Source organism: Lithobates pipiens, unplaced genomic scaffold (genome assembly GCF_037356315.1).
Source record: "Lithobates pipiens isolate NorthernLeopardFrog02 unplaced genomic scaffold, aLitPip1_a1.2 Scaffold_22, whole genome shotgun sequence".
NCBI lineage: Eukaryota > Metazoa > Chordata > Amphibia > Anura > Ranidae > Lithobates > Lithobates pipiens.
Window position 1 is genome coordinate 261,680,818 of NW_027507784.1, and position 23,202 is coordinate 261,704,019.

The 23,202-nt window shown below is 46.9% G+C and overlaps 1 protein-coding gene across 3 annotated transcripts in view; it reads right to left on the bottom strand.

Moving 5' to 3' along the window:
* LOC143924618 (ras-related C3 botulinum toxin substrate 1-like) overlaps positions 1 to 23,202 on the bottom strand; it is a 100,687-nt gene that overhangs the window by 23,241 nt on the left and 54,244 nt on the right. The window contains exon 6 of one of the 3 annotated variants that reach the window (XR_013261897.1): positions 12,621 to 12,691. The exons of the other annotated variants lie outside the window; for them this stretch is intronic. The gene's annotated coding sequence lies outside the window, so the exon portion shown is untranslated. The remainder of the gene's footprint in view (positions 1 to 12,620; positions 12,692 to 23,202) is intronic. 3 annotated transcript variants of the gene reach the window in all.

Sequence of the window (23,202 nt, forward strand, 5' to 3'; positions counted from 1 at the left end):
CATTTTCCCGCCTTTTTCCATCAGGTTAAGATCCCCTCCTGTGCGCCTCCTGTGCATTTTCCAGCCTTTTTGCATCAGGTTGAGGTCACTTCCTGTGCGCCTCCTGGGCATTTTCCTGCCTTTTTCCATCAAGTCTTCTGTGCAGGTGCGGGTTGGCGCACTGAGGCATCTTTGGTGCATGCTCAGTTGGCACAGATTTCCTCTTGTGGCAATGCGTCATTGGTGCATGTGTAGCAAGCCCTGGACTCTCACACACACTCAGGAAACCTTCCTTTTTTGGGCTTCTGATTATACTTGGATGACTGTTGCGTATCTTTTCAATTTGATAGCCTATGCTGGGCCTTCCAGGGTAATGGCGGTTTCCCAGGGCTACATTGTTCCTTCGCTTTTTTATTCAATGGAGTGTGCTATAAGCACTTGACTGTTGCAATTATATGTTTATAATGCAATAGATATATGAATAGTAATTTATGGTAAATAATATATATAGGCATTGACTGTTTGTACTTATTTTTGTAGCGTTATCATATCCTATCTACCCTGAGGAAGGAGTATCTCTAGTAGACTCCAAAACGCGTCGGGTGAAGGATAATTTCTACATACCATCTATTTGTAACTATTGTATAACCATTAGTGGCTGTAATGTATACTCCATTACATATGTTTTAACTATGTATTTCTAATAAAATATACGCATATTTTTTCTACTACATTAAGTTGTTATAGTTATCTGAGTGCCGTTAAAGTCCAAACCCCAAGGGGAACTCCTTGTTCTCGGTTTACAGAGGAAAATAACATTTTATAGGATTTCAGTTCTGACTAATGTTTGCTTTTTGTTGAATTAGAAACCTGTAAAATGTGTTTTAGAGTTCACTAGGCTCTTGGATACAAACACCACAAAACAACAAAAGACAGTAAAAAGCCCATAATGCTTACTGGATGCAAGGGCCTTTAACTTTCTTTGGGCTTTAATACTGATTTAATATTACAATGCAAACTAATTGGCATCCAAAATGTCTAGGTGAGTTTTAAAAAAACTTAGCTATAACTATTCTTTAATGAAAGAAGGAGCTCTGTGGAATAAAAAATGGAAGTTGAGTGCTTTATTGCAGTCAAAAGTGTTTTACAGTGTACAAACACAACAAAGTGACATGGTTTAAGTGGCATACAGATCCAAAGAACAATTATAACAGGAAGTAAAACAGTCCAACAAGATAAGCTCGTGGGAGCTTAGGTCAATACAGCCACAGTTTAGCATACCAAAGTAGTAATAAAGTAGTAACAAGCATAACAAATGCAACAGTCCAATCCTTGGGGAACATTGGGTAAAACTGGTACAGTATCTCATAAATGTGAGTATACCCCTCCTATTTTTTGTAAATATTTTATTCTATCTTTTCATGTGACAACACTGAAAAAATGACACTTTGCTACAATGTAAAGTAGTGCGTGTACAGCTTGTATAACAGTGTAAATTTGCTGTCCGCATCAAAATAACTCAACACACAGCCATTATTGTCTAAACCACTGGCAACAAAAGTGAGTACACCCCTAAGTGAATGTAAATGTCCAAATTGGGCCCAAAGTGTCAATATTTTGTGTGGCCACCATTATTTTACAGCACTGCCTTAACCCTCTTGGGCATGGAGTTCACCAGAGCTTCACAGGTTGCCACTGAAGTCCTCTTCCACTTCGCCATAACGACATCACACAGCTGGTGGGTGTTAGAGACCTTGCGCTCCTCCACCTTTCGTTTGAGGATGCTCAATAGGGTTTAGGTCTGAAAACATGCTTGGCTGGTCCATCACCTTTAGGCTCAACTTCTTTAGCAAGGCAGTGGTTGTCTTGGAGGTGTGTTTGGAGTCGTTATGTTGGAATACTGCCCTGCAGCCCAGTCTCCGAAGGGAGAGGATAATGCTCTGCTTCAGTATGTCACAATACATGTTGGCATTCATGGTTCCCTCAATGAACTGTAGCTCCCCAGTGGCAGCAGCACTCATGCAGCCCCAGACAATGACACTACCACCACCATTCTTGACTGTAGGCAAGACACACTTGTCTTTGTACTCCTCACCTGGTTGCCGCCACACACGCTTGACATGTGAACCAAATAAGTTTATCTTGGTCTCATCAGACCACAAAACATGGTTCCAGTAACCCATGGCCTTAGTCTGCTTGTCTTCAGCAAACTGTTTGCAGGCTTTCATGTGCATCATCTTTAGAAACGGCTTCCTTCTGGGATGACAGCCATGCAGACCAATTTGATGTAGTGTGTGGCGTATGGACTGAGCACTGACAGGCTGACACCCCCCCCCCCCCACCCCTTCAACCTCTGCAGCAATGCTGGCAGCACTCATGCATCTATTTCCCAAAGAGAACCTCTGGATATGATGCTGAGCATGTGCACTCAACTTCTTTGGTTGACTATGGCTAGGCCTGTTCTGAGTAGAACCTGTCCTCTTAAACCTCTGTATGGTCAGTCTTGGCCACCAGTCTTGGCAATCTTCTTATAGCCTATCCTCTCTCCATCTTTATGTAGAGCAACAATTATTTTTGTTCAGATCCTCAGAGAGTTCTTTGCCATGAGGTGCCATGTTGAACTTCCAGTGACCAGTATGGGAAAGTGAGAGCAATAACACCAAATTTAACAAATTGAGGGGACAGCAAATTCACACTGTTATACAAGCTGTATACTCACTACTTTACATTTTAGTGTAATTTCTTCAGTGTTGTCACATGAAAAGATAGAATAAAATATTTACAAAAATGTTTGGGATGCACTCACTTTTGTGAGATACTGTATGTACCAAGGGTGGGGTGAGAAGACAAAAAAGGCAGGGTACATGAAGTCGAAGGAGAGAGGGAGGGAGAGCCAGGGAAACTCAAACCCAGCACTCAACCCATAATATTGAAACCCACAACACAACTGAAACTGCACTTTAAGGAGCAGCCACAGTCAATATAGGTTAATTTGTACATAGGAAGAGCTGCATCCACCATGGCCTCCTAGGAAGACACCTCAGGGATAGCTGCTGAGGTCCACTTCATCAAGAGTTTTTTTTTTTGCATATTAAAGAAGATAGGAGATCAGCAATTTAGCGTGATAAGACTGCTGAACATCCTCACTGATGGCCAATAGGGATAGTCCTGGGGGGTGGTATAGATAGTTGTAGCCAGAGATTAATCACCTCAAAGACCTTAGACCAGTAAACAGCAAGTTTAGGGCACTCCCAAAACATGTGAAAATAGGACCCTGGGTGAAGTTGACAACAGAGGAAGATGGAGTCATGTTCCAGGAACATTTTATGGAGCCTCACTGGGATGTAGTATACTCCTATGTAAATCCCCATGAGTAAGCTTCAGTGGGCAGAGTGAAATGTGCTGGGTGTTCAAGCTGAGACTGCCATTCATTATCACACAGCAGGCTTTGACTTGAGGTGTGGCTCCCGGAACACCTATTACTCGCTACCATACTTGAAACTTGACCTGTATCAGTGTGAAGGAATGTAATAAACATAATGATAATCATAAAAATGCCTATTTTCTTATGATGTATACATGTTTCTATGCAACTCCTTACGTATTATACAGTAAAACAGCTCAGCTCTGCTTTGGAACCAAAAGATGGCGTCTACCCCTTACATCCCCCACACTGGAGGTATGAGGAAGTAGGGAGAAGAACCAGCAACAACCAAGCCTCAGCATCAAGTTTCTGCATTCCTCTTGTATTTCAGCCAATAAGATGTACCTTTAGACTGACCACATTTACATAGTAATGACGTATGCTCTATTGTTTGTGTATAAAACATTGGACACTGCACTGCAATAAACAGAGATGTTTAATCTTGTGGTTACTCCATGTCATAGGATGCGCTTGGGTAAAGCGCTCTGGCGCACAGCTGTGTGCAATAGGAATAAACTAAAGCACACAAGCACACACACACAGGGTGTGACCCCTCGCTGACCTATAAAGGAAGTGAGGTCATCCAAACACACTGCTGGTTTGTCTTCAGCTTCCTGTGATTCCCACGTCTGTTCCTGTGATTTGTATTACCCGTTGTGACCCGGATTGCCTCATCGACCTCGCTGATCTTCTCCTGACCCGACCTCTGGCTTGACCTTGGACTCCCGCTTTCTAAACGTGTTTGACCCTCAGCCTGCATCTGGACTTACCTGCTATCTCCTGTGTTCGACCCCCGGCTTGTCTTGGATTATCCTTCTGTCTCAGCGTTCCTGGTACTTGTTGTCTTCTGATCTGGACTGTGTTTGACCCCTGGCCTGTCTCCTGGATTCTGCCTTTGCCTTGCGGACTTGCTACCTTTGCTTCTGGACCTTCCCACGGGACATCACATTTCTGCTCTGCTCAAGCTATCTGCTGATCTACTAGCAAGTGACTGTCCTACTGGTAGCTTGTGCCTCTTGGTGCAACCACCCTCTGTGCCACCTTCAGAGGTGGTCTGCGCCGAGTCGCAACAGCGACCGCTCTCGGCATCTTGGCCTCGGTGAGTACATTTATATGATACTCCAGGCATGCACGTACATCTACATTTCATAATTAGGAGCAGCAGTAGACATTCAACCTGAACCCAATTGCGGTTTTGAACCATCACAATTGGTGCCCAGAGCGTGGGGCTCCAGGCTTCGACTGAAGGGAGACCGCAACTGAGGGGTTGAGTGGTTGATCGGGAGAGACCAAGAGGCTTGCGCAACCCTAAAAGTATGGTATGTACATTTATACTTACCACTGTATGACTTGTTTCTGTCCAGTCTGGTCACCGATCTTGTTGGCTCCCGGATAGGCAGGTAATCGTTATTCCTTGCCTGGGGCTGTTTAACGAACCTGCCACTGGATCTCTGCAGACTGTGTGTTATTTGTTCAGTGTTTCTCATCCTGAAGCATTGCGACTCAGCAGACTGAAAGTACAGTTGAAATTGAGTGTCCTGACTCAGGTGAGCTGTTGGCAACAAGCGTTTACGGACGCTGACTCAGGGTTGACAGTGTGATAGACCCCTGAGGGTTTAGCTCAGCTGCTGAAGCTTTGCGGTGCAAAGGGTGGCAGGTATAATGTCCTATCCTGAGTGTATTTGTGGATTACTGTTTGCCATATACGAGAGGGGTTGGGGACTGGTGAAGGTGAGGGAAGGTGGCTACTCGAAGGATCAGTTGGGCCACAAGCCATTGCTTCCCACCACCCCTGTGCAGTGGTGAATCTCTATCGCTTACCGAGTGTTACTGACAAAAGTGATGCTAAAATCTAAAATAAATAAAGATTGTAAATATAGACTGAGATCGCAGCTCAATCTTAAGTGTACTGAAATTGAATAAGTAAATAGTGATGAGTGCAACCTCAAAATGATGTGATGATCATTAACAACAATACCAGTAAATGATAATAAATATTAATAAATATAAGTGATAAATAAATCACATGGTGATTGATGATCCAAGCAAGTGTGAAAAAAGTTCAAAATATTGAAATAAAACTTTGTCAGATGTATTCTTTGGTTTCCCATCTGATGCACACCTTGCCTTGATGATGTATGTTTCCAGACTTGTTGCTTTACCTTTGTCAAGGTTTGTGAAATCTCAGGAAGGGGTTTTTGGATGCCTTCTTGGCTAGGTTCCACCCATTTCCCAATCACAAATCACCAGCCTGTAGATTGTTCCAAATTGAGCAATTTCTTCCTTCCCAAAGGCTTTGATTTACTGTTGGTGGCCAGAGGTATAGAAAACCAAAAAGGTAAAAAAACAATGCCCCTCATGGTAGCCCATGATGAAGATCCAATCTACACTTGTCCACCACCACTGCCAATACCAGGGAATGGATCACCTGTTACAACTGTGGGAAACGGGGTCACTTTTGAAGAGAATGCGGAGCCCCAAGACATCGCAGACAAGACGGGGACATCAACCACAACCATCACGCCCCAACTCTTGCTAGAAAGTGGGCAAGCCCGTGTCACCCCTTATGGCAGTGTCTTCGAGTGGGACTGGGGGACCCCTAGCAAAGGTCACGTTACCTATACAAGGAAAACCTACCACCTTTCTGATTGACACGGGGGCAGCCAGAAGCATGTTGAGGGCTGAGGACCTGCGGATCTTTTCCTTTCCACTATTGATGTTTCCTGCATGGGAGTGGATGGGGTGCCCCATTCCAGTCCACTTACTGAGCCACTCTAAGTGGGGACATTTCCTGATTTGCTTTCCAGATTTGTGGTGTCCTCTACATGTCCCTTGAATCTGCTTGGAGCTGATGTGCTGTCCAGACTACAGGCTTCGATCATCTTCACACCTGAAGGGGGGGGGGGGGTGAAATTACATACTCCCCTATCCTTAGAAGACTCATCTGCCTTGTGCTTGTGTTCTCTGCCTCTCATGATGATACTTCATGAAGCGATAACTCCAAGTTCAATACCACAGGAAGTACTTGACAGAATCCCTGTGTGCCTATGGTCCACAGGACCAGAAGACATCAGTCACTTAAAAGTGCCATCAGTTTTAGTCAAGCTCAAAAAGGGCGCATCATTGCCCTGGAAACCACAATACCCACTTAAGTTGGCTCAATCGGCAGCTATCTCAAAACATGTAGCTGCTTTGGTCCAGAATGGGTCCTTGATCCCCTGTACCTCACCGTGTAATACACCTCTTTTTCCTGTCAAGAAGAAAACACCTAAGGGAGAACCTGACAGATACAGGATGGTGCAGGATCTGCGAGCAATTAACAAAGTCAGTGTTGGACACCCCAATGGTGCCAAATCCACACACCTTATTATCAGGTGTACCTCCAACGGCTGAGTACTTCACTGTAGTTGACCTGGCAAATGCATTCTACATTTTACCCCTGCATCCTTCCTGCAGGTAATGTTTCGCTTTCTCCCACAAAGGACAACAGTACACCTGGGCAGTCATGCCACAAGGGGAGCAACATTCTCCGAGCCAGTTTGCCAAAGTCATAGCCTCCATACTTGAAACATGGCAAAAATAACACCCTGCAGTGGCTCTCCTCATATGTGGACGATCTTCTCTGTGCAGATGACCAACAAGCTGTAGAAGAAAACTCAGAAAGTCTACTATGCTACCTTGCGGAACAAGGCTGTAAATCCTCCAAAGACAAAATGCAGTGGTGTTCCAAGATAGTCACCTTTTTGGGCCACTGCATTTCCAAGGGCACAAGACATCTCACATTGGACCGAGTAGCTACAATCCAAGATATTCCCCAACCAAAAGCAGCTAAACTGCATGCCTTTCTTGGACTCATATCTTACTGTAGGGCATGGATCCCGGATGCATCAATCCTTATGCAACCACTCTATGATGCCCTCAAGTCTGTGCCATTTACCCTGTCAAGCGAGGCCCTGGACAATTTTATTCTGCTGAAGCAAACAATAACCACCGCTCCTGCTTTGGACCTTCCAGATTATGGGAAACCCTTCAAACTGTGTCGGAACAGAAAGGCACGCCACAGTGTTCCTAGCCCAAGAACATGGAGGACGGACTAGGCCCATTGGGTACTATTCTTGGCACTTGGAACCCATGACTAGGGTTGGCCCTTCCTGTTTAAGAGCTGTCTTTGCTGCCCAAGCACTGCTGGACAAAACTTCAGATGTCATTTTAGCACATCCCCTGCTTCTTCTGGCACCGCATGACATTGTTGCCATCCTAACTCAGGTGCAACCCAGACACCTGTCCATGGCCAGACATCTATGGTTGCACATCTCCCTACTCCTTCCTGACAATGTGACCCTCCAAAGGTGTCTCACTCTCAACCCGGCCACCCTTCTGCCATTTTTCGAGGGGGGACAAGAAGAAGGTGAAGAAGACCCCTGTACCACTCCACATGACTGCCTTGAAATTATGTGCATGGAAACCACACATTTCCCTACAGTAAGTGAAATTTCCTCAGGAAAACCGTGACTATACACTATTTGTGGATGGCTCCGGATATGCAGATGAAGGAGGCAAGTACTACACAGGTTATGCTGTGACCTCGGAATCTGAAAGCAGAAGGTAAAAGAGCCAACATCTACACAGACTCAAGGTACGCCCTTGGTGTAGCTCATGACTTCGGTATCATCTGGAGGGCCAGAGGGTTGCTGACAGCGGATGGAACACATCGGTGAAACACAGCCCTTGCCATCAAGGATTTAATGGATGCACTACTCCTGCCTGACCAAGTGGCTGTCTTGAAGGTTAAAGCACAAGGCAAACCGAATTCTCAAGAAGCCAGAGGGAACCACTTGGCGGATATAGCTGCTAAACAAGCAGGAAAAAAACAAGGAAAAATGGCCTAAGTGGCCAGAAAGGAGAGTGAATCCTCAGCGCAGATGCTTTTGGCAGAGCATGTGCAATCTGATGAGCAATACCTAGCCTCTATGTAAGGGGCTGTTCACACAGAAGAAAAGTTGGAATGGATCAATAAAGGAGCAGACTACAATGGAGATCTGTATTCGATGAAAGGGAAAACTTGTTTCTCAAGATATATGTATCCAGCAGTTGTCCAATGGGCACATGGACCTGAACATCTCTCTAAGAACTTAATGAATTCACTGATCAGCAAATACTACTGGGCCCCAGGGATAACCACCTTAACCAGAGACTACTGCGCCTCATGTGATGTATGTGCAAAATGCAATCCGGGAGAACAGAAAAGACAGCGCAGAAGCAATAGCGAAACCCCTCTATATGTTCCAGAGGATACAGATTGATCATATACAGATGCCAAGAAGTGGCCGATATGAATATGCCCTAGTAGTGGTGGACATGTTCTCCTGCTGGCCAGAAGCCTATGCCGTTACAAACATGACAGCCAAGACCATGGCTGAGAAACGACTGAGTGACATAGTATGTAGATTTGGGGTCCCAGAGGTGATAGAGAGTGATCAGGGCCCAGCCTTCACAGCAACCCTTAAAAAGAGATTTGGGCAGCACTGGGGGTTCAGTTGGCTCTACACACCCCATACCACCCTCACAGTAGCGGGAAAGTAGAAAGGATGAATGGGACCCTAAAAAACAGGATGTTAAAGATGGCCCAAAAGAATAACATGAGTTGGCCAGACAGTTTGCCCATTGCCCTGTTCAGTGTCAAACACCCCCCCCGGGGTAAACATGCCCTATCCCCTTATGAAATGTTGTTTGGTTCAGCCCCCAGACTTGGTTGTTACTTTACACAACAGTTACAGTTGCAATCTGATGTGGTAACTAGTTATGTCACATGTTTGCAGTGACTTAACCAATATGCATTCTTGAGTGTTTTCCTCTATTCCAGATCAAGAGGCAGACTCGGGAACCCACAGTCTTCAGCCAGGAGACTGGGTGTCAGTGAAGAAATTCACAAAGGAAAAATTCACTTGATCTAAGATATGATGGACCATTCCAGGTGCTGCTGACCACAGCTACATCAGTCAAGCTAGATGGGAAAATCACCTGGATACACGCCTGTCACTGCAGGAAAGCCCCATATTCTGAAGACAAGACTCTGTCTGCACCACAATGATCGTGTTGTATATCCTTTTTCTAATAAGCTTGGTAAAAGCTCAGCAGATGGTTATCACCAAAACAGGTACTCAACAGGCGGGCATCACTAAGATGAATGGCATCACCACATTTTGGTACAATTCACCCAACACACAAGTGGTTGCGTTTACCTTTGATTTCTGTAGTATAATACCCAGGTATTGCAACAGGTATAGACCAGGTTGGGCACAGTGGGCTTGCATGACACTCAGTCTGGATCAAATATATATATGTATAATGGATGATTTTTGGGGACAAAACTTGACCATTGGGGATCAATGGAATGGAGTAGCGGAGCAGGCTGGGGGTATCAACCACAGAGCACCTTAAATAGGAAAGATCATATTGGGAAGCTCCTCATTAAGTGTATGTCCATCTGGAAGTCATGAGGCAGTGATGAGGGAGAAAGACTGGTTTTAAACATTGAGAATCCCCAGCCCCCCCGGTGATACAGGACTTTACTGGTTAGGCAAAGGAATGGTGTTCCTATAGCAAGATTTTATCTGAAAAACATGTATAACATATCAAAACCAATGTCAAATCCCCTTAAACCTTCTACCACTGCGATAAAAGACATGATAGCAATGGCAAACCCAACCTTTGAAGAGACAATGGCAGCTGAAACCGGGTTCTGACACTAATTGATTGGATGAGATTCACTGCAAACCAACATAACAGAAGCAACTTCTATGTTTGTGGTAGTGCCAGGCCACATTTAGGGACAGTCCCTCTCCAGATCCCACAAGACAGTGAGGAATGTTTCCTCAGCCTGTTCAATAATACATCCACCAATCACTCTGTGTGTGAAATATGGAAAAGGGAGTATCCTATAGTTACCAAAACCCCGAAGCCTGGAGAGGACATCGCCATATATCCTGGGAACTACGCCTGTTACTCTAATTATCAGGGTAAGGGAAGGTTCCTGGGTAACTTCACCGAAGAATACTGATCTAGCTACAGTACTATCTCAGGGAAGTTAACACAAAACCAAATCCAGTCCCTTGGTGCGGGCAGCTCCCTCCGGAAGCTTTGACCCACATGTGTAGATAGATGCCATAGGGGTCCCAAGGGGGGTCCCTGATGAATTAAATGCCAGGGACCAGGTAAAAGCTGGTTTTGAGTCTATAATAACTGTCAACAAGAATGTAGATTGGATTAACTACACATACTATAACCAACAGTGATTCATGAATTATACCAGATATGCCTTCCAGGAAATTGCTGACCAGTTAGCCCCCACTTCCTACATGACATTTCAGAACCGGATGGTCTTAGACATGATGTTAGCTGAGAAAGGAGGTGTCTGTAAAATTATAGAAAAAACGGGAACCTGTTGCACCTACATTCCTGATAATACTGGCCCAAATGGTAAGGTTACTCTAGCTATAAAGAAATTAGAAGATCTGTCATTAGAGTTGAAGAAGAACTCAGGTATTACAAACCCATGGGATCAATATTTTAGATGGATGAGTGAGTGGCAAAAGGTGCTCGCCCAGATAGGTATTAATAATCCCGGTTATTTTAGCCCTGATTGTATGCTGTATTCTACCTTTCATAAAGAAGTTAATGAGCAATGCTGTAGACAACAGCACACTTACATTTCTCCAACTAGAAGAGGAGGACCCCCTTATGATGGAAGAGGACAAACCCTTCACCCCTCTACAGTTACTCCCTGTCCATAATCTCACAATCCTATAGGCTTATAGGGAAAGATAGTGCCTGACTGCCCTTCTCTAGCTTTATCGAGGGTGGTCGGGAGCTTGTTGTTGCCCGTCTCTATATACAGCCTAAAAGAGTTGCTGAGGAGAATGGGCCAGGTGAGTAGGACCTTTAGCATGAGGAACTGAAAAGAGAAAATAAAATAGCCATTTTAGGGGGGGCTGTGAAGGAATGTAATGAACATAATGATAATCATAAAAATGCCTATTTTCTTATGCTGTATACATGTTTCTATGCAACTCCTTACTTATTATGTAGTAAAACAGCTCAGCTCTGCTTTGGAACCAAAAAATGGCATCTACCCCCTACAGCCCCCGCACTGGAAGTATGAGGAAGTAGGGAGAAGAGCCAGCAACAACCAAGCCTCAGCATCAAGTTTCTGCATTCCTCTTGTATTTCAGCCAATAAGATGTACCTTTTTAGACTGACAACATTTCCATAGTAATGATGTATGCTCTATTGTTCTTTGTGTATAAAACATTGTGCACCGCCCTGCAATAAACAGAGATGTGGAAGTAATCAAACTGAACAGGTGTCAGAGTGGTTACTCCCGGTATGCAAGAACATCTACATTTCATAATTAGGAGCAGCAGCAGACATTCAACCTGAACCCAACTGAGGTTTTGAACCATCACATCAGCTTATATTTGGATGAGATAACAAGTTTAGGATCTTGTTCTAAACAATCCTCCCAATCATCCCTATCCAGGGATGGGATATCATCCTTCCACAGTTCCCACATATGTTCAAGCTTGGGAGAGTTTACACACAGGAGCGCATCAGTTTAGAGTTAGTATAAATTTACATAGTTACTCAGGTTGAAAAAAAAAACACAAGTCCATCTAGTTCAACCAATAGATGAAGAAACTTGAATTGTTGCCCCTATATCGACGTTTGTGGAGATACCAAACATGGGTGGAACAATAGACATGTGCAGTTTGTTTAGCTCCTAATTGAAATTCGGACAAATTTTCTTTTTTGGAGATTCAGATGTATTTGAATCCCCAAAATTACAAATAGTACCGAATTTCAAGGAATCCGAAAACATTTTTGATGATTTGAATCGATTTGAATAGTTATCAAATTCAAATAATTTTCAAATTTCGAACAGTTTTCGAATTTCCAAAGAGAATATAAAATAGAAAAAAAATAGAATAGAAAAGAATATAACAGAAAATAAAAGAATAAAATAGAATTGAGTAAAACAAAGCAAAATATAAAATAAAAGAACAGAATAGAATAAAAAAAGAACAAAATAAAATAAAAAGAATATAACCATCTTCTGAAATTCTAATTTCAAATAGAATACATTTGAATACATAAGAAAAGAATAGAAGAATAGAATAAACTATAATAGGATAGAAAAAAATAGGATTTTTGTACTCACCGTAAAATCCTTTTCTCTGAAGTTCATTGACGGACACAGCATCTTTATCTTGACCTTAGGTTATATAGCCCCTTTAGGACAGAACATGTTAAAAACAACAAAACTGCACAGTACCGCAGCTCAGTTCATCAAAAGCAGTACAAACATAAATAGGAGGAGTGGATGCTGTGTCCGTCAATGAACTTCAAAACAAAGGAGTACAAAAATCCTATTTTCCCTTTCGTTCATTGACGGACACAGCATCTTCATTTTGACCTTAGGGACATCTTCAAGCAGTGTCAAAAAACAAGGGGTGGGAACAGCAAGAAAATAACTCCACCCATAACAACCTCCTCAATGGAGGAGTTTCAACCTTAAACAGCCACCTGCAAAACCTTGCGGCCGAAGCAAGCATCCGAAGATGCGCTCACATCAACCTTGTAAAATTTAGTGAAAGTGTGAACAGACAACCAGGTCGCTGCCTTACACACCTGAGAAACAGACGCTTGATGTCGGAAGCCCAAGCAGCACCAATTGCCCTGTTAGAATGTGCCGTGACAGGAAAGGGAGGCGCCCAGGGGCGGACTGACCCATCGGTCATTCGGTCGCCGCCCGAGGGCCCAGAGCAATTAGGGGCCCGTGGCCGTCCCAACGAGAGGCCCCTTGAAGCGGCTGTAATAATACTGCTAACAGCGCTCTGCTCCCCACCAGCTCCTCTTTCCCTCCCGTCCGTCGCCTTTGCTTGCACTGTACACTACATCACCTAGGACGGACGAGAAGGGAGGAGGGGCCGGCGGGGAGCAGCGCGCGGTTAGCGGTATTGATTACAGGCATGGCCGGGGTGAGTGAAACTTTTTTTACTACAGGGCCGCCATCAGAGGGAGGGGGTGACCAGTACAGATGTATGGAGCCCGGGCCAGTCTTCAGTGTGCTCTCTCCCCTCTCCACACTAACCCCCTGTATGCTCTCCCCCCACAGTGTTGCCCTGTGTGTGCCCCTCCCCAGTGTCCAAATGTGTCCCCCCCAATGTCCCCCAGTGTGTGTCCCCTCCCCAGTGTCCCCCTCCAGTATTCCCCTGTGTGTGTCCCCCTGTGTGTCCCCTCCCCAGTATTCCCCTGTGTGTGTCCCCTCCCCAGTATTCCCCTGTGTGTGTCCCCTCCCCAGTATTCCCCTGTGTGTGTCCCCTCCCCAGTGTCCCCCTGTGTGTCCCCTCCCCAGTGTCCCCCTGTGTGTCCCCTCCCCAGTGTTCCCCTGTGTGTCCCCACCTGTGTGTGCTCCCCCCCAGTGTCCCCCTGTGTGTGCTCCCCCTGTGTCCCCCTGTGTGTGCTCCCCCCACAGGGTCCCCCTGTGTGTGCTCCCCCCACAGGGTCCCCTGTGTGCTCCCCCCCAGTATTCCCCTGTGTGCTCCCCCCAGTATTCCCCTGTGTGCTCCCCCGCAGTGTCCCACTATGTGCTCCCCCCAGTGTTCCCTTGTGTGCTCTCCCCCCCAAAGTGTCCCAATGTGCTCCCCCCAGTGTTCCCCTGTGTGCTCCCCCCAGTGTTCCCCTCTGTGCTGTCCCCAGTGTTCCCCTCTGTGCTGCCCCCAGTGTTCCCCTCTGTGCTGCCCCCACAGTGTCTTCCTGTGTGCTCCCCCCCACAGTGTCTTCCTGTGTGCTCCCCCCCACAGTGTCTTCCTGTGTGCTCCCCCCCACAGTGTCTTCCTGTGTGCTCCCCCCCCCACAGTGTCTTCCTGTGTGCTCCCCCCCCCCACAGTGTCTTCCTGTGTGCTCCCCCCCCACAGTGTCCTCCTGTGTACTCCCCCCCACAGTGTCCTCCTGTGTGCTCCCCCCCACAGTGTCCTCCTGTGTGCTCCCCCCCACAGTGTCCTCCTGTGTGCTCCCCCCACAGTGTCCTCCTGTGTGCTCCCCCCCAGTGTCCTCCTGTGTGCTCCCCCCACAGTGTCCTCCTGTGTGCTCCCCTCCCCCCACAGTGTCCTTCTGTGTGCTCCCCTCCCCCCACAGTGTCCTTCTGTGTGCTCCCCTCCCCCCAGAGTGTCCACCTGTGTGCTCCCCTCCCCCAACAGTGTCCTCCTGTGCTCTCCCCCCCCCCAGAGTGTCCTTCTGTGTTCTCCCCCCCCCCCACAGTGTCCTCCTGTGTGCTCCCCTCCCCTCCCCCCACAGTGTCCTCCTGTGTGCCCCCCTCCCCCCACAGTGTCCTCCTGTGTGCTCCCCACCCCCCACAGTGTCCTCCTGTGTGCTCCCCACCCCCCACAGTGTCTTCCTGTGTGCTCCCCACCCCCCACAGTGTCTTCCTGTGTGCTCCCCCAGTGTCCCCCGTGTGATTTCCCCCCTCCCCAGGGTCTCCCTGTATGCTCTCCCCCCACAGTGTCCCTCTGTGTGCTCTCCCCCAGTGACCCCGTTATCTCCCCAACCCTACAGTGTCCCCCGTGTGCTTTCCCCCTCCCCCGGTGCCCCCCTGTGCCCTCTCCCCTTCCCAGGGTCTCCCTGTGTGCTCCCTCCAGTGTCCCCCTGTGTGGTTCCCCCCTCCCCAGTGTCCCTCTATGTGCTTTCCCCCCCACAGTGTCCCCCATGTGCTCTCCAACCCCACAGGGTCCACAGTGTGCTCTCCCCCTCCGCCAGTGTTCCCCTGTGCACTCTCCCCCTCCCAGGGTCTCCCTGTGTGCTCCCCCCAGTGTCCCCCTGTGTGCTCCCCCCAAATGTCCCCCTGTCCAGGTGTGGCTTGGGACGCAGGGGGCCCCATGATCTTCTATTGCCCGGGGGCCCCATCAGTTGTCAGTCCGCCCCTGGAGGCGCCTGAACACTTATGGCATTAGCCTGAACCACAATCTGTCTGATCCACCGAGAAATGGTAACCGACAAGACCGCCAGTCCTTTCTTCGGACCAGCCACCGATACAACAGCGAGTCCAACCTCCGAAAAGGAGCCGTAGCAGACAGATACACCCGCAGAGCCCGGATTATGTCCAAGGAATGCAAAGCAACCTCTTTTGGGTGTGACGGCCGAGGACATAAGGACGGAAGCACAATGTCCTCATTTCGATGAAAAGCCGAAACAACCTTTGTAAGAAACAAAGACTGTGGACACAGCACCTCCTTATCCTTGTGGAGGACCAAGTAGATAGACTTGCATGACAAGGCCGCCAACTCAGAAACCCTCCTGACAGATGTAATAGCCACTAGAAAGACTACTTTCTGAGAGAGTATCAATAAGGGGATGTCCCTAATGTTTTCAAACGGCGGATTATGAAGCACCGAGAGCACCAGATTCAAATCTGATGGAGGCAGCGGTGGTCAAACCGGAGGGCCCACATGTCAAACCCCCACGAACAAACGTACTCACCAATGAATGAGTCGCCAAGGGTCACTGAAAAAAAGACAGCCAAAGCTGATATCTGCCCCTTAATGGTGCTAGTTTCTGATCCACTCCTCACTGCAAAAACAGCAAGATCGTGGAAACTAAGTATGTGCGTGGACGCCACCCCATCTCCTCACACATGGAGATGTAGGCCTTCCACATGCGATGATAAATCTTCAGAGAAGATTACTTCTGTGCCCTCAGCATAGTGGAGATCACCAAATCCGACAGGCCTCGGTCCCTTAGCACCTGGCTTTCAACAGCCATGCCGTTAAAGCCAGTGACGGTAAAGCAGGATGAAGTATTGGACCTTGCGACAGTAGGTCCTCTAGCATCGTCAGCCGCCAAGGAAGATCCGCCACCAATCGTACTATGTCGGCATACCACGGACGCGGAGGCCATTCTGGGGCAATCAGAATCACCGGAATCCCCTTGGCGAAGCAGACGTGGTCGAAGTTTAAGTGGGAGGAAGGCATAAATCAGCCAATAATGCCCCCATGGAGCCACCAACGTGTCTCTCGCGTCCGCCCAGGGATCTTTTGACCTGGCCATAAACCTCTGTACATTCCAATTGAATCGAGAAGCCAGGAGATCCACATCTGGCGTGCTCCACCTTAGGCAAAGGAGCCGAAATACATCCGGATGTAGCAACCATTCCCCTTGGTCCAGCATCTGACGACTTAGGTAGTCAGCTTGCCAGTTTTCTACGCCCAGAATGTACATGGTCGACAGAGCCGGCACGTGCCGCTTTGCCCACCGCAGGATGTGAGCAACCTCCAGTGCTGCAGCCGAGCTCCTTGTTCCTCCTTGATGGTTGACATATGCCACCACCGTGGCATTGTCTGACTGGATCCTGACCGGATGCCCCTGCAGCCTCTGTGACTAAGTGGAGAGGCACCACCTGATCACTCAAAGTTCCTGCACATTGATCGGCAGGTGGGATCTTCCTGCATCCAGCAACCCTGGGCCGACTGTATGCCCCAAACCCCCCCCCCCCAACCAGTCAGGCTGGGGTCTGTTGTGATCACTGTCCAATGAAGAGGAAGGAACGACTTCCTGGACCGAAGGGCCGGTGACCTCAGCCACCAGAGCAGGGAATCCCTGACTAGCTGGCTCACCCGACAATCCAGGGACAATGGAGATTTGTCCCATTTGCACAGGATCTCCTTTTGCAAGACTTGTGTGGAATTGAACATACAGTACCGCCTTGAAAGTGGCTACCATGAGACCCAGGACTCACATGCAAAAACTCATCGATGACCACCTGCGGGACACCAACAACTTCACTGCAGCTTGAAGAGTCTGCAGCTCCGAAAGGACGAAATACTCTCGCCTCTGAGGAGTCCATTAGGAAGCCCAGGTTCAGTACCCAACCAAACTCCCAAAGAGTTTGCTTAGTGATTGCCACATCCTCCCCTAATTCTGAGGCAGAAGCTGCCCTCAGAAGGAGGTTGTCCAGGTAACCCATGTTTGCGATCCCTCTCTGCCTTAGCAAAGCCAAAATTGGGGCTAGCACCTAGATGAAGACCCTTGGGGCCGACGCCAGGCCAAAAGGGAGAGCTACAAACTGGCAGTGCTCGTCCCTGACTACAAATCGCAGAAACCTCTGATGCTTCATGCATATGGGGACTTGCAAGTATGCGTCCTTGATGTCCAGGGATGCCAGAAAATCCCCCTGATGGAGTGTAGCGACCACTGAGTGAACTGATTCCATCCTGAACCTTTGTACTTTCACAAAGCTGTTGAGGGCCTTGAGATCCAGGACCGGATGGACCCCTTCCTTCTTTGGGACTACAAACAGATTGGAGTAGAATCCCTGGAACCTTTCCGGCATCGGTACAGGCACTATCACCCCGCGCAGCAGCAGGTCCTGTACTGCCAAGGGCGGACTGACAACGCATGGGGCCCCCGGGCAATAGGAGATTATGGGGCCCCCAGGCAATCAGAGATTATGGGGCCACACAGTATACACAAACACACACACAGTATACAATCACACAGTATACACAGACATGTTTCTATTGGCTGAGAAGGTACTGGAGAGGTGGGGCAGCTATAATCTCTGGATTTTTAGACCAAAAGGATGTTGGTAAAGGACATTTCAGAGACGGATGTAAAAAAAAACATACATTTTTACATACTCTCCCTGGTTTTACTGAGGCTAGCAACCCTGATGGGGCCCCCTAGTGGCATGGGGCCCTCGGGCAGTGCCCAAGTGGCCAAATGGTTAGTCCGCCCCTGTGTACTGCCCCAAACATGGCTTCCCGATAACCCGGAAGAAGATGAAGGTTGGAGGGAAAAAATCAGTTTGGCGGACAAGAAAGAAACTCTATCTTGTATCCTAATGAAACCAGTTCACAGATCCACTGGTCGGAAAGTAGGGAGGTCCACCGAACTCCCGAAGGCAAACCCCCACCCGAGAGTCAGGCGGTGGAAAACCTTCATGCGGTAACAGATTTGCCCGCAGGCTTGTCCGGCTTGCGAAACCAGGGACGCTTTTGTCCCTCAGCGGGCATCTTGTTTGACTGGGGACGCTTACCTGCTGACCCGGGAGGATGAAAAATCAGCTTCTGAGCAGAAAAGAGGGCCCTTGCTTATGGCATGGCTGCTTACCATTTCTGGACTGTGGGAGCAACGTTCTCTTACCCCCAGTAAAATTCTTAATAATGTCATCCAGCGAGGCTCCAAATAGCCTCTTTCCCTGGAAGGGCAAGTCCGCCAGTGCTTTCTTAGATGCCTGGCCGCAGACCAGCATTTCAGTCAAATCAGGCAACGTAGTACTACTGCTGATATTGAGCCTCTAGAGAGCAAGGGGGTTGTATCTAAGGCTGCATCACAGACATACTTAAGGCCCTGTACCAACTGGTCCCCCAGCTCCATGCAGAACGGGGAAGCCTGTTGTTTCTACAACTCATGATGTAACAATTTAGCCCATTCAGTAAGCGTCTGTGGCACCAAGGCCGTGGTTAACACTGGCCGCAATGCTGACCCCACCACCGTAAACATGGACCGAGAAACCGCCTCGGCCCTCCTGTCGGCAGGGTCCTTGAGATCAGGGGTCCCTTCATGGTTACCTTATTTAACCTGGATACCGGTGGGTCAACAATCGGAGGCGATATCCATTTCTTCAGAAACTCTCCTCAAAGGGGTAACGCACCGCGATGTGTTTTGAGACTGAAAAGGGCCGCTGCGGTTTTCCCCACTCCTTGTAAATAAAGTTATCAAAATAAGTTGGGTAAGGAAACACCTTAGCCGTGCAGGCCGACTCGTGGGACCGACACCTCTGTAGATGTCCCCGCTGTATCCTCCATCTTTAGTGTATCCCACACCGCTGTGATAAGTGCTCCTACAAGCGCTTTTTCCTGGGCTGACCTGGACACGGAGTGTCCGAATGGTCCTGGTCCGCATCCTCTGACATGTCAGAACAGGGGCCGCCAGCCACAGCGGGGCCGAGTCTGAATCAGAGCTTTCCCCAGAAGACGGTGAGGGAGAAGGCATTTTTTACCCCCCTTGTGCCTGCACGCTGCTTCCACCTGGCAATAAAGGCCTCCAGGACCACCGACAGAGTGTCCATAGGCACCGCAGGTGCAGGGGAACTGGTTGCCATAACAGGGATGTCTGGGGAAGAAGAGCCAGCTTTTGACGCCATGCTGATCCACACTCACCTGTCACCACTTAGGGACCAAAGGCAAGTCACACAAAATGTCCACCCTCCTAACTGCCACAGACTGAGGGGCCCCCCGCAGGACTCACCACCCCGACCCAGGTACTGCGCTGTGCTGCTGCTGTTTGCTCTCCCCTATGTCAGCCACGAGGTGTTCTGTGTAAAAAGCGCGCTGTTCTAGAAGGAAACAAGCACCCAGCGCTAGAGGCAAAACAAGCTGAGGCTACTAGAAAATGGCTGCCGGCCACCTCAGCAGAAAACATCTGAGGGAGCTGGGAAAATAGCCGCCGGACTTCCAGAAAATGGCAGAAAGGAAAAAACTAGCTGTGGCTACAGAAAAATGGCCACGGCCTCAGGAAAATGGCCGCGGAGCACGCGGCCGCCTACCCACATGGCATACACACCAAAACACCCCACCGTGGCCCAGAAACAGAAAAGACGACGAGCGGACCCCCAACACCCAGCGCAGCCCCCTGCCAGGACCCGGAACCCTGGGCCAGGTACGTGCACCGCACCCCCATTGGCCCAGTCACACAGCGTCCAATAGCATGGGGAGGAGGGAAGGAACAGGAAGAGAAGAAAGGGAGAGTGAGAGACCCCCTAGTCGTCCTCCCAGGGAATGCCCAGCTGCTCCATCCTGCCGAGACTGGTGGAGCCATACTTACCCCTCCTGTAGGGACTGCTGGACACATTCCACGGAAAGACCCATCACCTGGGCAGAACAGGGTGACTGTCGGCCATGGCACACTGTGACACGGACAGCAGTAGCCGGTCATATGTGTGCCCCGGAGCATATAGCTCATCGGCTGCCCCTGGATCAGATGGGGCATGTCGTGGCTGACCCAGTGTTTAGCTAAGGTCTGCTAGTGCTCAATGGCCAGGCTGGGGAGACTACCAGGATCTATATTATCCAGCCTGTCACCCAGCACGGCTGTTGATTGTAGATCACAGGAATCAAAAATGCAGAAAAAAGAAAAAATTCCCAGGAGCAATGGTCCCAACGGGAGCCAGGTCCTTCTCCTACACTAGGCAGAAAACTGAGCTGATGGATGCAGTGTGAGGGGATATAGCCAGTAGGACCACCCCCTGTGCAGTTTTGCTGTTTTTATCATGTTCTGCCTAGTCCTCTCCTAAAGGGGTGATATAACCTAAGGTCAAGATGAAGATGCTGTGTCCGTCAATGAACGAGAGAGAAATTAGAAAAACAATAGAATAGAAAGAATATACCATTTCCCAAAATTCAAAAAGAATCAATTCGAATTTGAATAGAATAGATTAGATGAGAATAGAAAATAACAGAATCATATAGAAAAAAATAGAATAGAAAGAACATAACCATCTTCCGAAATTCTAATTTGAATAGAATAAATTTGAATTTGAATAGAATAAAATTGAATAGAATACAAAATAAAACATAACAGAAAAGAATATAATAGAACGAACAAATAGAAAAATAATAGAATTAAAAAAAAAAAAACAATAGTATAGAAAGAATATAACCATTACCCAAAATTCTAATAGCATCAATTACAATTAGTTTTGAATAGAATAGAAAATAGATTCGATTATTCAAATTTTTTTCGAATTTCTATTCTATTGTTTTTTGAACTATATTATTTTCTATTCTATTCTTTTCTAGTCGAAGTTCAGAAGATGGTTATATTCTGTTTTATTCTATTTTTTTTATTATATTCCATTTGTTTCTATTCTCTTCTATTCTCTTCTTTTATTTTCTGTTATATTATTCTCTATTGTATTCTATTTTTTTCTATTACATTCCTTTTTTTCTATTCTATTTATTTTCTTTGTAAATTAGAAAACTATTTAGAAACTATTTAAATTTGAAAACTATTTAAAAACTATTTGAAAAATATTCAAAAACTATTCCAATTGAAAAATATTCAAATTTGAATTTCGAAAATTCGAATAGATTAAAATTGTATAAATGAAACGAATTCCAAAAATGAATTAAATGGGTTTAATGAATTTAACTAAAGAAATTTATGTAAATAACGAATCGAAACAAAGTGAAATGCACGCATGGGGGGGAGGATAGGGATTTTTCTTTTATCAGATTATATTTTTTCTTTACACTATTTTATTCTACTTAACCACTTCAGCCCCGGAAGGTTTCACCCCCTTCATGACCAGGCCATTTTTTGCGATATGACACTGCGTTGTTTTAACTGACAATTGCGCAGTCCTGTGATGCTGTACCGAAACAAAATTGATGACCTTTTTTCCCCCACAAATAGAGCTTGGTGGTATTTGATCACCTCTACTGTTTTATTTTTTTGCGCTATAAACAATTTTGAAAAATATATATATTATTTACTTTCTGCTATTAAACACATCCAATAAAAAAAATTTAAAAAAGGTTTTGGTATAAAAAAAAATCCCAATTAGCATATATTGATTTGTTTGCACAAAGTTGTCTACAAACTGTGGGATATTTTTTATGCATTTTTATTTTTACTAGTAATGGCGACGATCATCTATTTTCAGCAGGACTGCAACATTGCGGTGGACAAATTGGACACTAAGTAACACTTTTTGGGGACCAGTGACACTAATACAGTGATTAGTGTTACAAAAATGCATTCTCACTGGTACTAATGACACTGGCAGGGAAGGGGTTGACATCAGGAGCAATCAAAGGGTTAGGTGTGCTCTTGGGAATTATTTCTAACTGTGTTGGGGTTGGCTTAACTGGAGGAAAACAGAGATCTGTGTTTCTGCTTAGCAGAAACACAAGATCTCTATTTTCCTATCTGACAGAACGGCGGTCTGCCTTGTTTACTGTCAACGATCAGTGGGTCCCGGCGGGTCCCGGCGGACATCACGTCTGCTGATTGGCTCCTGCTGTGTCCAATCACAGTGGGAGCAGTTCGCTGGCAGCATGCACACGTGCCCCAGACCCGGAAGAAAGGAACAACGTACAGGTAAGTTGTTTCACGCAGCCAGGCCCCCATGCCGCAATAAATGTGTGGTGGGCGGTCTGGAAGCAGTATAACTAAAGGCAAAACTTAATTTTTTTGTTTTAGATACAGTTGAGGGGGATTAGGACTCCTGTCAGTTTTTATTAGTGTCTGTGCCCCCCGTTACCAGTATTTACCCTTGTTTACCGTTATTATTGAAAGTGGTACATGAAAATCACATATTTTGGGTTGACACCAGAACAGTAATGGGGGAATCTTCCAAAAGGGACACTTGACCTGGCGACACCCTGAGATTCCCTTACTTTGGAGTTATAGCCGCTTTGGCTATGGGACAGGAAGTGAAGTTTTGCCTTTAATTGTACTTTAACTTTATTACCATCACTTAGGGCCAGAACCTGCCAGTTGTTAATAGTGATTGGGTGGCCCCATAGCCTCCGAATCACCTTTAGGCCTCATGCACACTGGACATTTTTTGACGTTTTTACAGCAGCTGTTTTTGGCTTCAGATGTTTTTTTCTACAGTCATTAAACTCTCCATCATGTTACCCTATGTGTCAATGCACACATAGGCTGTTATCAGCAGTTTTGGGCAGTGGCATTTTTGAGCAGTAAAAAAAAACAAACTTAAAACTAGTGGGTTCTGAGAG